The sequence below is a fragment of the Bubalus bubalis genome, chromosome 6 (genome assembly GCF_019923935.1).
Source record: "Bubalus bubalis isolate 160015118507 breed Murrah chromosome 6, NDDB_SH_1, whole genome shotgun sequence".
Classification (NCBI taxonomy): domain Eukaryota; kingdom Metazoa; phylum Chordata; class Mammalia; order Artiodactyla; family Bovidae; genus Bubalus; species Bubalus bubalis.
In genome coordinates this window covers 84,704,918-84,720,642 of record NC_059162.1, presented here as the reverse complement: position 1 = coordinate 84,720,642, position 15,725 = coordinate 84,704,918, and the positions used below count along the sequence as shown (strand labels likewise).

At 38.9% G+C, this 15,725-nt stretch overlaps 1 long non-coding RNA gene across 1 annotated transcript in view; it reads right to left on the bottom strand.

The window, feature by feature from the left end:
* LOC123334105 overlaps positions 1–12,819 on the bottom strand; it is a 32,563-nt gene extending 19,744 nt beyond the window's left edge. Inside the window, exon 1 of the long non-coding RNA XR_006551878.2 lies at positions 12,635–12,819. This is a non-coding gene — a long non-coding RNA (uncharacterized LOC123334105). The remainder of the gene's footprint in view (positions 1–12,634) is intronic.
* Between the last annotated feature and the right edge of the window lie 2,906 nt (positions 12,820–15,725).

The window sequence follows — 15,725 nt, the reverse complement described above, 5'->3', positions numbered from 1 at the left end:
GTTCCGTTCAGTCACTCAGTTGTGTCCGACTCTTTGAGACCCCATGCAGCACGCCAGGCCTGCCTGTCCATCACCAACTCCCAGAGTTCACTCAGACTCATCTGCATTGAGTCGGTGATGCCATCCAGCCATCTCATCCTCTGTAATCCCCTTCTTCTCCTGCCCCCAATTCCTCCCAGCATCAGAATCTTTTCCAATGAGTCAACTCTTTACATGAGGTGGCCAAAGTATTGGAGTTTCAGCTTCAACATCAGTTCTTCCAAAGAACACCCAGGACTGATCTCCTTTAGAATGGACTGGTTGGATCTCCTTGCAGTCCAAGGGACTCTCAAGAGTCTTCTCCAACACCACAGGTGAAAAGCATCAATTCTTCAGCACTCAGCTTTCTTCACAGTCCAACTCTCGCATCCATACATGACCACTGGAAAAGACATAGCCTTGACTAGACGGACCTTTGTTGGCAAAGTAATGTCTCTGCTTTTGAATATGCTATCTAGGTTGGTCATAACTTTCCTTCCAAGGAGTAAGCGTCTTTTAACTTCATGGCTGCAGTCACCATCTGCAGTGATTTTAGAGCCCAAAAAAATAAAGTCTGACACTGTTTCCACTGTTTACCCATCTGTTTCCCATGAAGTGATGGGACCAGATGCCATGATCTTCGTTTTCTGAATGTTGAGCTTTAAGCCAACTTTTTCACTCTCCTCTTTCACTTTCATCAAGAGGCTTTTGAGTTTCTCTTCACTTTCTGCCATAAGAGTGGTGTCATCTGCATATCTGAAGTTATTGATATTTCTCCCAGCAATCTTGATTCCAGCTTGTGCTTCTTCCAGCCCAGCGTGTCTCATGATGTACTCTGCATATAACTTGGCCAATAGATCATGTCTAAAGAGTTAAGCTCATTTCCAGGGCTTTCAAAGAAAGTTGAAAATTGAATTCAAAAAGAATAAAGAGGTATTACAATAAAAGGATGAGAGAAATGGATGCAAAAGTTGAAATTCTTTTAGCCCAAGAGAGAAAGTACCAATATAAAAATCTACTTTCCACTTATTGTTTATAGGAAGCTGACTTGTAGAGTACTTTCAAAACAGACTATTAAGTTAGATTCTGCTTGTTCTATTTTCTTACTTGTTGTGGGTCTATACCCATTCATTGATCATTTTATGAGAAACTTATGTGTCAGGTAGAAGTTTTGCATTCTGGAGCACAAAAAGATGAATCAGAAATAGGGCTTACACTCATGTAACATGCCAATCTAGTGATAGAAATTAAATGTGCTTAGGGGAAGTCGCTCAGTCGTGTCCAACTCCTAGCGACCCCATGGACTACAGCCTACCAGGCTCCTCCATCCATGGGATTTTCCAGGCACGAGTACTGGAGTGGGGTGCCATTGCTTAGAGTATGCTAAATTCAATGCAAAAGGAGCTAAATGCCATAAAGGAAGACCAGGTAAAGCATTAAAAAATTTAAAAAGTAAAAGAGACTTAAGGGGAATCATGAAAAACTTTATGGCAGCACTGGTCTTTGAGGTGGGTAGATGGTTAAAATGAACCAACACTGTGACCAAAGACTTTGAGAAGAAGTAAGGAGCATATGTGTATCACTCTTGTTCTTAGATGTCTGTTCAAAAAAAGGCCTTTGACTTTTTATAATCAAAATAAAAGAGGCAACCACCTTTCCTGACCTTTACTTTGGGTTGGCTGTCGAGATGTTACAAGCACATTTGTCAGCAATGGCTTGGAGCCCCTTTTCTCTCTGTTAAACCCTTAAAGAGAGATGGAAGACAGATTATATCATTAGCAAACCGCACACCATCAACAGCTGTTTTCAGAAGTTTCTAACCTATTCAAGATACTACTTCTAGCTCGTGAATAGTACATTAAGGAGATTGACATAGCTCTGCTAGCAAATGATCCACACGGCTAAACAGTGAAGTTTATATATTTAAGTAATTTTTACTAAAACTCTTAAAATTCAGAAAATGACTTATTAGCATTTTGATGGAATTGACAAAAATACTAGCTCTTTCAATTATTTTATAGTTGTCAATTTCATTGTGTTTTTTTTTTTAACTTGCAGAGCAGTCCTTAAGATTAGGAAGGCAAAGACTGTTATTATTCTTATTTTAATGGATGAAGAAATTGAAGTCCAGAGAGTTTAGTGATTTTCCAGAAATCACACAGTGAATATGGACACAAATAGGGCATGGCTTTCAATTTTTGAATCCCATATCACCAAGCCTGTGTGGAATATAGATAGGACCATAATCTGAGGTATTGCACTATTACCTACATCAACTGTTCACTGTATTAGTTAAAAGAAAAAAAAATAAGAAAGTCCAAGGTTTAGAAAAAAATTGAGAATAGGAAATAATCTTAGTGTTTCTTCTTCTTTCCTCTCTTCCCTGAGCAAGATGGATTCCAGGATTGGGGGTTTTGAAGGGAGTTCTCCTGGCTATGCATTATCATTTACCCATTCCTTAATGGTCAGTCTTATGGGCTCTGGGTAAAAGACCTTATACCCTTCAGCCAGATGCAACTTGATGGCTAGTTTTCTTCAAATAACTAGGAATAAACATATATGCACATTAATAAGTTTGGTTTGCTTCGAGTTTTTATTTATTTAAGAAGATGCAGAGAAAAATTTTCAGTTGCTGCAGATCCCATCCTCCAGGTGGATAGAATATTGCTCGAGAACTGGGAGGCCATTCCAGTGACCAGCCTCTGCGACACTGGAAGTAAATGCCCAGTGTCCCTCTTTGATGTCTGCCATTACTGTGAATCACCCATTCTTCTCTTGCTGCTACCAACACATTCCTGGCTAGTCTTTTTGTTTACTCACACTTTCATATTCATGTCTCTGTCACCTCAAACTTCTAGTAGCTCCTATCTGCATTATGGCTTCTCCCCTCATAACTAACTGCTATTTCTCTCTATGTACTATATTCAAGTTCACTGAAGTTAGCTCCAAGTGGTTCATTTGGTGATTAAAATACCTATTGGATGGATTTATAATGCCAGGCCCTTGACTGCCCTTGAGCCAGTTACCTAGAAGATCAGCTGTGTCAGCTGCACCAATCTACTAAGATCACTTAGCAAACTATACTATGAGGAAGCAGTGCTTCATAAACTCTTCTGCAATAAAATTAAAAATAAGGTAGAGAATATCTGACTTATGAATCATATATTTACATGGAGTCTAGAAGAAAATCAGCCAGGAGAGTAAAATAGTATGGAAATCCCAACACCTTGAAGAATAGAGTATTCAACTTCAGTTTGGGCCTAATCCACCATAGAACTGCCAAAGGAATCATAAAAGAATATAACGTAACTGAGAAATGAGAAGGCTCAATCACTTTCATAACAAGACAAAGGCAGTGGTTTGGTCAGAGTAGAGAAAATGATGCATTAAGTATGCAGTCTTTATATAGTCTGGGATAGTGAGAAGAACAAAGGCATTGGAAACAGATAGACATGGTTTATACCTGTCTGGGTAGGCTATTTAGGCAACCTTGGGTAAACTTTAACTTATATACCTTAGCATTGAGAATATAATACTTAATCTGCATGTCAATTTCGAGGATAAATAGAACATATATAAATTGTTCAGCATATAGTAAACATTCAGGAAATGATAGATCATCTATCTCTCCTGCTCAATAATGAAGGAAAATCTCATTACTAACACTCTCATCACTCATACTTGGTAAGTACTTGATAAAGATGGAAACTTTTTGGTATTTCTATTTATTGGTTTATGTATACATTTATTATTTTGAATAATTTATACAGAGAGTTTTTCAAGTGGGCATATATGTGAACACAGAGGAGTCTCCAGAGCCCCTTGGGGACAATAAAAATGTATAGGGAAAAACAATTTCTGAAATCACCTTTAATCTAATTTTTAAAATGAAGTATATTATATTCTCAATCCAAAAATATTATTTGCACATTATGAAAATATATTGAAAAAATGGAATTGAAAAGTGAAAGAAGAGAACTAATCAGAGTTTCACTCCTCAAGGGAAACATCTGTTATCAATGATATATATATTCCATTATAGTTTTCTACTCTTTGAGCATACTTTGGTTTGTTTTACTTGGTAGTTATCTAATTGAATATACAGTTCCTTCTGCTGATTATTTGCCTTAAAATTATACCACATTTTCCATGTCATTTAAGCTCTTCACATTGAATCATGTCTGTGTAATGGGCTTCCCTAATGGCTCGATTGTAAAGTATCCACCTACCAATGCAGGAGATGTGGGTTCCATCCCTGGTCTAGGAAGATCCCCTGAAGAAGGAAATGGCAACCACTCCAGCATTCTTGCCTGGAGACAGCCATGGACGAGGAGTCTGATGTGCTACAGTCCACAGGGTCACAAAGAGGCAGACCCGACTTAGCGACTGAACAGCAGCAATGAGTAAATCAGTAAGTGGATGTGTGTTGATTGACTCAACCTTTCTTCATAGCCAAAGGGCAATGGTTTTTCTTTTTTGTTGTTTTATTTTGTTTTGGCTGCTTTAACTAATGCTACAGTAAAAATGATTTGTGTAAACTATGTCTGTACCTTTATTTCAGGAAAAGAGATTGTAGAATAAATGTCTTCTGGGGACTAAAAGTATGCATTTCATCATATCTATGATAACATTTCATATTCTAATTTTTGCTCATTTCCTAGTTCATAAGCCTCTTTTTAGGGGGTCTGGGGTTCTAGGCAGTACCAGTACTTCTGCTTTCCTGAACCTTCTACCCATTGCCCTTTCCACCAAATGAGATCACACAGAAAGAAAAAAAATATCTGCTTCTACCTCCTTATGACAGCCCGTGAGATAACTGAGGACAGTTCTCACATCCTGAGACTTCTTTTTAGCAACAAAAGAAATGTTTACACTGTGACTATTTTTCAGGAAAATACAAGTTTATAACAAGTGATTCTAAATTTTTTGCAGCAAAGTTTTAAGTTTAAGCATTGAGATTCCCAGAAAAAATAGTTTTAATGTCCAATACCATTGCCTATATCCTAGTTCCTCAATGGAATGGAGATCACTGTGTTTCCTCCTGAGGCAGAGAACTGAATCCAGAGACTGAACAATAACACCAACCATAACAATCATAATGATGATAATAGCTAACATTTCACTGCTTCCTATGTGCATTGTTCTAAGGGCTTACAGATAATCTCCCAGCAATCCTTAAATAATGCTATGACGTTTACATACAGAGCTCTCTTACACAGAGCTGAATCCACTTGTTTTAAATGTGAATAAAGAGAGCAAAATGGAGAAGAAAATTCATTCATTAAGCCCAAATAGGTTATCCTATGTATTCATTTGCTATTGCTGCTGTTATGAATTCTAACTTAGTACGGAAAGTAGTGTAAATTCATTATCTTACAGTTCTATAGGTCAGACTCCAGCACTGGCCTCAGTGGGGTAAAAAATCAAGATATCAACATGACTATATTTCGTTCTGGAGACTCTAGGGAAGACCGTTTCCTTGCATTTTTCAGCTTCTGGAGGCCACCTGTATTCCTTAGCTCATGCCCCCCAACCCCCCGCCTTTCTCTGTCTTCAAAATAAGCAAAAGTGGGTTTCATACTTCTAACTTTGCATCTCTCTGACATTCTTTCCATTATTACATCTCTCTGTTTCTCTCTGACCACAGCTAGAAAATATTCTCTACTTTTAAGGACTCATGAGATTAGATCAGGACAACTGGCTAACCCAGGAAAATCTTCTCATCTTAAGGTCTGTAAAACTAATCACACCTGCAAAGTCCCTTTTGCCATGTAAGTTTCCCATCATTAGAGCATGAACATCTTTAGGTGCCATTGCTCTGCATGGAAGTGAAAGTGAAAGTCGCTCAATCGTGTCCAGCTCTTTCCAACTCTACGGATATACAGTCTGTGGAATTCTTCAGGCCAGAATACTGGGTGGGTAGCCTCTCCCTTCTCCAGGGGATCTTCCCAACCCAGGGATCGAACCCAGGTCTCCTGCATTGCAGACCGATTCTTAACCAGCTGAGCCACAAGGGAAGCCCCATCACTGTCCATAGGACAGCCTAAATATGTGATTTCATTTATTCTTCCTGGGAAACCCCAAGGCAAGTCTATTCATTACCAACAATTGTATAACAAATTACCCCAGAAGTAAGTGACATAAAATGATATTTATGACTTCACAGTTTCTCACAGAATCATGAATACGGCTGAAGCTCAGCTATAACTTCTCTTTCAGGGTCTCTCACAAAACTGTAATCAAGGTATCCATTTAGGCTTCAGTCTCATCTGAAGGGTCAACTGGGATTAGATTTGCTTTCAAATTTATGACATGTTTACTGGCAGGATTCACATCCTCATAGGCTGTTGACTAGGAGCCCCAGTTCCACTCAGCTGTTAGCCAGAGGCTGTCTCAGTTCCTGTCTATGTGGGTTTTTCCATATGACAACTTTCTTTTTCAAAGTGAGCAAGCAGAGAGAGTGAAAGTGTCAGCAAAATAGAAGTCATAATCTTGTACAACATAACTTCAGAAGTGATGGCACGCCAGAACTTTTGCTATATTCTACTAGCTTAAAGCAAGTGACTAGATCAATATATCCAGCCCACACACAAAGAGAGGACCACAAAGAATGACTACATGAGGAAGGGATCATGGGAGCCATTTCAGAAGCAGCCTACCACAGTGTTTGTATCAGTTAGCTATTACCACCTAGCAAGTCACCACAAAGCTCAATGACTTGAAGTGAAAATTATTCACTCTTGGTTACCTGCCTATGAGTTAATGGGGCACATCCGATTCAAGCTACAGGTTCTGCTGACCTTGAATCCTTGCTGCAGATTCAGTGTAAGTATGCTTCATTGGAGCCCAGACGGAGGAGGCTGCAAAATCCCAGGGAAATTTCTTTTTTTGGCAATAACATAAAAGCAAGAAGGTAAAAGAACAATGGGGCTACTTTTAAGTTCATCATACTGTATCTGTTCCTCCTCCATATCCCATTGCCCAAAGCAAGTCATATAAATAAGCTGAAAATAAAAGGACAAGAAAATATGTATCCCACTAGATTTTCCTCTAGTAGGAGCGACTGCAGTCACAAGGTAAAAAAAGTCAAGGATCCAGGAAGGAGTGAAGAATTAAGGCCAATAATTCCACCAATAATTCCACCCTCCATTGCATCATTACTCACATTTCACAGATAAGGAAATTGTGGTGCAGAGAAGCTAGCTGACTTGCTCAAGTTTACATAACTCAAATTCAGATTTGTCTGACTTCAAAACTCATTCTACCCTGCTTTGTACCACAAGGCCTCAAGATATATTCCCTGAATCAGTTTTTTTTTTCCCCCAAATAAATGAGTTTATAAATTGACATTTAAGAAATCCTTTGGCAAACGGTAGTTAGAAATTCTATTTTGTTCTTCTGTCTCCTGTTCCACTTTATCAGCCTAAATTTGTAACATGGGCAGAAGCATGGAGATAAAATCAGCTCTGAAAATGAGAAAATGGATTTTCTTGCCATGCTTTTGCATTACAAATGGTCCCAGTCCACAGTAATCGTGGCTGCACCTGGAACACTGCACAGGCCGCCATGAATAATCCATGTTCCTCCCACACACCTCCCTGCAGCGCTGACTCAGCAACTCCTCTCCTACTTCTGTGGAGCAACAGCAACGTAGAGGTCAGGTGAAGTGTAAGAATGCAACAACACTGTGAACATATTGGTTGAACCTTGAAGGCAGACAAGGGACTTAAAAATCTGATTAGGATTTAAGCAGACTGCCACGCTTCCCTTCTTAGAATACTCCATTCCCTTCAAGATTAAATCTAGGCTCCTTTATGTCACACATACAGAAGCTTTCATGATTTCACCATTGCCTATCTGAAGAGATTCTCATCCTCTCATTCTCTGACTTTCAACTTGACTGCCTTGGCCACTTCTCTCACCTTCAAAAATGTCAGATATACCTATTCGGATTTTGCCGAAAGCAAACATAATCTGTTGTCCTTTGCACTGTTGGTCCCTTTTCCTAGAAAATTATTCCTTCCCTTTGTCACTGACCTAAATTGAATTTGTTCTTTCAGAAGTAGTTCAGGGGTCACCTTTTGCAGAAAATCTTTCCTGACTTTGCCCTCACCCTGGCACCCAGCTTACTTGGGGCTTCTTGACTAAGAAACATTTCATACTTCCAACTATAGCCCTTATCAATTTAGATTAGAATCACCTCTTTACTTGTCAGTTCCACAAACATTCAGCTTTTTAAGACTTGATTCTAAATTCACATTATTTTATGTACAGTGTCCAGCAATCATTAAATATTTGCAGAAGAAAAGATTGGGAAGAGAAGGGAAAGAAAGGAAGAAGGGAAGATAGGGGAGAGGAAGAGAGGGAAGGTAGAAAGAAAGCAGGGAGGAAGAGGGAGAAGGAAGAGAAGAGGAGGCAATTGAAAAGGGAAGGAGAAAAGACACAAGAGAAAAACTACGATCCTATATGAGAAGGTATTTTGTAATAGCATATAGTTGTGTGACTGTAAGGAGCTCTGTTCATTTTCAATAGGAAAATGCTGAAGTGCTTGGCTGGCTATTCCTGGGCAAGACTGTTTCCTTAAATTCTTCCACTCTGGCAGTTCCAACCCACTAACATTCTTTGTAAACTCAAGCAAGGAAACTTTTTAAAGAGTGAAGTCTTTTAGCCAGTTCCTCAAACTGCTCTAGCGCGATCAATAACCAATCCAGATGACAAATTAATGTTAAATACAGTTTGAAGAATGGCAAGAAAAAAATGTAGTAGGAGAGGATTAGTGGAGAGTTTTCCCCCAGAATTGTGGCCTCATAGGATGTTTAAGGACCCTGCTGAGATTCCGCAGGAGTGCTGGGAAGATGGACTGTGGGTTAGATTGGAGATGATGAGTAATCTGGCAGGTGGGAGGGCACTCTGCAAATGGAGTTCTCAATTCTGCTGTAGAAATTGGACTCTTGAATCAACCCAAACAAGAGTTTCCAGGTAATAGTTCCAAATGCCAAGTGCGCTATTTTTGCTTCTGTACCACCACTGGCTGAGCGTGATTGCTTGATGGTTTTGAAGCTGCCTTCATACTCTAAGAATCGCACTTTGTGAACTGCACCTGAGGTATTACCATGCCTGATAAGGCTCTTAATTGATGTTTTAGTATAATGTCTTGGAAAACACATCCCTGGAAAGATTAGTTAGAAGATAAATCAAATATGTTCTAGGCTAATTCTTTGCAATCATGGGATAACTGCTTCTCCCTATGACCTGTCCTCCTCCTAAAATCAATCTAACAGTATTAAGGCTTGAAAATTTTTCAAAACCTCTAGAAGCTTTGCTCTTCTAATAAAAGATCCTTATGTCTTTCTTCTGTAAATTGCCACAGCATACAGCCAAAGAGAGGAGGTGTGGCTGTCATGATCTAGGGTTACCAAGCTCCTGACCCTTTCCCTGACATTAAAATGGTGTTTGGATTTGAGTAGCAATAGCAACTCACTTAGAGCAACTTATATGAGCTGAAACTCTTTGTGCCACATTCTCTTTACATTGTAAAAGAGGGGAAATAGCTTATTTTCACTGGACTGCGGTAAGAATCTAATGAAATCTGATGGATAAAAAAACAAAGCTAAAGCTAAACTAGTCTGTGTGATTGGAGAATTATGGATTAAAATTATAATTGAGGGCTAGAATTAGTTGAATTAGAGTAGGCAAGGTGTATTATTCTGTTCTGGTTTCCATAAAAAAATACCAAAGATTGGTGGCTTAAATAACAAAAATGTATTTTCTCACAGTTCAGGAGACTGAAAGTCCAAGATTAATTCCTTGCTGGGCTTCTTTCAGATGGACATTCTCTTTCTGGTTTTTAGATCACCTCTTTGGTCTCACGTGGTCTTTTCTCTGAGCATGGACAGGCCAGATGAAGAGAAAGCTCTGGAGTGTCTCTTCCCTTTCTTATAAGGATGCTGCTGCTGCCGCTAAGTCGCTTCAGTCATGTCCAACCCTGTGCAACCCCATTAGATGGCAGCCCATGAGGCTCCCTTGTCCCTGGGATTCTCCAGGCAAGAACACTGGAGTGGGTTGCCATTTCCTTCTCCAATGCATGAAAGTGAAAAGTGAGAGTGAAGTCGTTCAGTCGTTTCTGACTCTTAGTGACCCCATGGACTGCAGCCCACCAGGCTCCTCCGTCCATGGGATTTTCCAGGCAAGAGTACTGGAGTGGGGTGCCATTGCCTTCTCCATTATAAGGACACCGGTCCTATCAAATGTGGGTCCCTCCCATATGACCTCATTTAATGCTCATCATCACCTCACAGGCACTATCTCCAAATTCAGTCACATTGAGGGATAGAGCTTCAAGGTATGACTTTGGTGGTGAGGAGTAGACACAAGCATTCAGTCCATAGCACACAGGTTTTACCTAAGGACTTTTCTTCCACAGGTGTATTCTTTTACTGTTCATGGAAATCAGACATGGCTTTAGAGTCCACTTAATATATTTTAGGCTGGTTTAAAACTTTTGAAAGAAGTTTTCTCTACTGCTCCTGCAGGACTAACGCCTGCCTTCTCTTTGCATCTGCTAGAACTTTCTTCTCCAATAGCACTTAGCTCATTATCACTTATCTGTTTCCCTTAGGAAAAGTAGATGTTTCTCTGGGTCAAAACACCACTTCTTTTCAATTTTACATAACCAGACTATTGAGGATTCTCAATATGGTGTGGTAAAAACATGAATATGTTTTAGCTTTTTTGTCATTAATACTTTCAACCCAATTTTGACAGATCACCCTTTCTGATTTCCTTACAGATACCTTGGGCAGATTTATTTCTAGTTATTTTTCATAACTGAGAGCACAGTTTAAAATTTTAATCTCAAGACTGGGAGATTATGGGAGTAGGTCTGATGAGGTCTTTACAACCTCCAGATATTCTTTGGATTATATAACTTCATTGTTAACACTAGCAAGTGGGTACTCTTTCTGCCCCCTTCTGATGCCTATGTCAGAAGCTTTCTCTATCTCCTTTATACTTTAATAAAACTTTATTACACAAAAGCTCTGAGCGATCAAGCCTCGTCTCTGGCCCCGGATTGAATTCTTCTCCTCCGGGGGCCAAGAATCCCGGTGTATTCGTGTGATTCAACAACAACCTTTCAAGAACAGAGGTCAACCCTGAGAGGGAGATATTTTGATAGTATATTCTTTTGTTCTTAATTAATTTTATTATGCAAATTTATTAAATTTTTAATAAAAATAAGATACTTGAAACAAAAAAAAAAAAAAAAAAAATCTCAAGACTGATTGGAAACCCATCTCTTTCCTTTTCTCCAACTAAGCTTTGGGCTCTGACCCTTGCTCAGCAGTGTTAGAGTCAGAGATAGGCTGGGTTATAAGATTCATGCAGGCAACAACATAGATCCAAGCAGGACATAGAATGCTCAACTCTGGAGAGCTGGATTCATACAATATACCATATGACCTTCTCCTTGTGTTGTCCAGTACACAATCTGCACAACCATAGAAGAAGCCCTGAATACACAGTCTTCTACCCCCTTGTCTAGGTCCAGTTATCCCAGAATTTGATAAGGACTGAAAGAAGAATAGGAGAATCAGGGGTCATCTTATAAACCATGTCATATTATCAGTAAAAGGAAGTCATCTTTGACCTTGCCCTGATTTTGTTCGGTTCATCATCTCCTGGTGATTTTCACAAATAACAACTATAACAAATAATAACTGTAATTATAATGATGTACTACATAATGCTTCTTGAGTATTCATTACCATACTACATAAATTCTAAAACACATTCTTTCATATTCCAAAATTTCTGAAATAGCAATGTAATTTACAATTGATGATGCATCATAGTTTAATTGTCAGAATTCTTTCTTTGTGGTACATAAAGGAATGATGAGTCTATCAATTGCTGATCTCTGATACTTGATGAAATACAGAATGTACAAGACAGTTCTAAGCACTTGTCTTAATTCATCTGATACAATAATACTGTGAAATTAGCTACGATTATTATCATTCTATTTTACTGGCATTAAATCTGTGATGATGAGATTAAGAAAACTACCCACAGTCCCACCTACTAAGGATTTAGAGCTGTTGTTGTGTTTAGAGAATGAATACCCCACATTGGATGCTGAACCTACACAGCTGTGTGACCTTAAGAGATACATTCTCACAACATCTGAGCCTCAGTTTTCATTTCTGTAAAGAGATAATAATGAATACTTCCCCAAAAGTATTATCATTAGGATCACAATACCAATACAATGAGTGCATTCTGTCCTCTTCTTTCTTTGCCCTTTCCAGTTCAGCACTATTGATAATATCCTCAGTAAAACTCTCAGCTCTCTTCTTTCCTTTTGTATTTCCTATCTTACTTGCTTTCATCACAGTTACTGAGTCACCCACACCAAAATCTTGGATGTGACCTTTGAGTCAGCCTTCCCATTTATCCACCATTTCCAATTACTACTAAGTCGTCTGTACACTTAGCCTTCTATTGGGCTGCAACCCACAGGCTTGAATGCCTTGTGTTTGCCTGGCCTTGAGACTGAAGAGCCTGGAGACAGCAGCAGTGACATCAGTGGTTTATGGGACAGGGGGATCTTACATACTTGAATAAAAGTCCTGGAGCAACACCCCACTGTGTGCAGCAGACAGCATGAAGGACGTGCCAGCAGTCTTTGCTCCTTGGGGGAGACTAAGCCTACAATTTATAGGAGGATTTGACATCAGGTGGGCTTCCCAGTTGCCAGAGACTAATTAAGTCCTGTAATTAAGAGGATTGGATAGTCATGTGAGTGAAGCAGGGCCTGATCAAGCAACCAAAGTACAGAGAGAGAGAGAGACAGAAAATAGCCATCTTGAAGAGCCTGACCATATACTTTTAAAATATTTTATATTTCCACTAACTCTAGCCTAGTTTAGGCCACCATTACCCCTTAGATTATTATAATATCTTATCAGCAAATAACTCATATCTCTGCTTTTGGCCCTAAGTCCCTCCAATCTATTTTCTATACTAATGTCATAAATCTGCCCATGTCATTCTGTCCCTGAAAATGTTTCACGGCCACCTACTAACATTCAGCAGGCCACCTGCTGAATGCTTGCTACCTGCCTAACAACAAATCTGTTAGGTAGGTACTGTTATTATTCCTATTATGCAAATGAGAAAGTTGAAGCACAGAAAGGGTAACAACTTAGCAAGTTACCAATATTTGAAATGATTTTGTCTTTCTCAAGAGAATTATACATCCCTGTATACAATGTTTTCCCTACTTGACCACCTTGATTTAAATTTCAATAAAACTTAGGTCTCAATAGTGCTAAACTGCTTTCCTGAACATTTAATGCTCTATCTTGACTCAGTCTTTGTTCATGCTATTTCTGTGACTGAAATTCACTTTCCAGGCAAGTCATCTTCCTTTTCCTAGTTAACTCCTCTAATCCCACAAGAGGATTAATTCTTCCTGCTTAGTGTTCTAATATCCCCATTAAATACATTTGTCATTGTATTTGCTATGATATATAGATGATCGATAATAGATACATAGACATATATGTACATTTATGTACCCCTCTCTCTCCCAACATAGATTAATGATAATGATTATATAATAATACTAATAAGACTATTCTGCTAGTAATAATGTGTATTAAGTGAATGGTTGATACAGCCTAGAAGTGTGCATGTGTTAATTCCCAGTAAGGTTATCTTTAACCAGTGAGATAAAGGAAATTGGAATGAGCCAAGAAAATAGTCTCACTCCTTCTCATTTCTTCTGAAATGCCCTGAGGCCTCAGATCGTTGTATAGCCTGATGGGAAATGTTTCATGAGACCAAGTAAAGCCAAGTGCTGATAGTTGAAGTTCATATTTGTGGCATTTGTAATGGATAATGAGTAATATAGCACTTTGCCTTGTTTTCCAACTTCCAGAATATGGAATATGCACTGAATCAAAACACAGTTTATCGTACTGTGTCTATAACTGTTAGAGTTCAAGAGTCAGCTATCAAGAACTGGATGTAGATGTGGCCTCTCTTAACTCCAGTGGTTCACTAACAGAATTGTGCTTCTTGCCCTCACAACTTTGTTCCTAGAAATAGGGAACATATCCACCAAGGAAGTCAATGAGGATTCCACTGAACAGAAAAACCTGTGACTGCGACTTGGCTACTTTAGGCACTTCCTTCCAGTGGACTAACAGGCAAAAGAAAAAATAATGTTACAACAAGGTAAGGTCAGCAGGGAAAACAGTATGTGTAACTGAAGAAATCCACTAAAGATACGTTTAATAATTGCTGTAAGTTTATATTACAGCAAGTAATAATTGCTGATGGGCAATGGCAGCAACCCCAACCCAATAAGAGTTAGGCAATTAAGGGCTCCTTCCCATCAGGGATGAAGGTCTGTGTTTCTCCACCAGGAAACTAACCAGACTGACTAAATACTGGCCAACAGTGATTGGAAAGTCTAGGATGGTAAAGGATGGAGCTACATTTCTCAAGACCAATCCCTAGTAAGAACCTACCACATGCCAGAATTTTTCACATCTTTCATTTCATTCAGTGCTGCAAATTGACTAGTGATACAGGAAAATTACTACACATCTATTCCACAGAGAACTAAACTGAAACCAAGAGAGACAGAATGGAATCTCAGAATGGATATTGATTTACCTTCAACTGGAAAACAATATTAAGCAAATTATTTAATACATCTGAATCTTTTAAATGGTGCTAATTAATGGTCAATGTCCTAACTTTCTTGATGCGAGGGTAAAAAATAAACTATTCTAGAAGTGCCATTTTCCATATATTGATGAGGAAATTCAGATTCAAAATATACCATTTAATGGGACCATGTACCACTGGGTAAATGTCCTACAAATTGAATAACACACAGTTGAATAAGACTCTTAATCAACCACCTGCACAATTTATGCTACACTTGGGTAAAAGTGGAGAAGAGATCTCAGGTATTCTCATTCTAGTCCACTGTGTTCTCACAGAACAAGTCCAGTGGCAGCAGATAGGAAGAAATTGTGAAAGGCATGTTTTAAAGGACTTGTGTATCCTGACATCTTTCAAAAAAGCCCACAGAGTAAAGGAGAGAAACAGTTTACCAATGTGAACACAAAGTTGTCTGTATTGATACTAAGGAGGTACTTGGTACTCCTCCAAGGTCTTTTATTTATTTTGGTGGTTAGTTTGTAAGGTTAATTCTATATGCCAAATAAAAGAGAAAGGTGTGTGCAGACAATACTTCTTTCAAAGCTAGAAAAGCATTTGGGTGGTTAAGAATAAGGTCAAAGGAAAAATAATAATAATAGTGAAAAACAACACAATTAACATTAACAACAACAGAAACTGTCCATTTACTAAGTAAAGGACTCAGGTTAGTAACATACAATAGAATTCTGTGTAAGAGACATAGAGGTAACTCCTACGCACATGCCCAGACTCTTGCACTTCTAAGAACCTTTCCTTCCTTAAGACTATTACAGATGGTTGGGCATGGATTGAAGGAACATGCTCTTAAAGCATAAAATGTGGAATATAATATTTACAGAGTTCAGAGAAGGCAATGGCACCCTGCTCCAGTACTCTTGCCTGGAGAATCCCATGGACGGAGGAGCCTGGTGGGCTGCAGTCCATGGGGTCGCTAAGAGTCGGACACGACTGAGCGACTTCACTTTCAC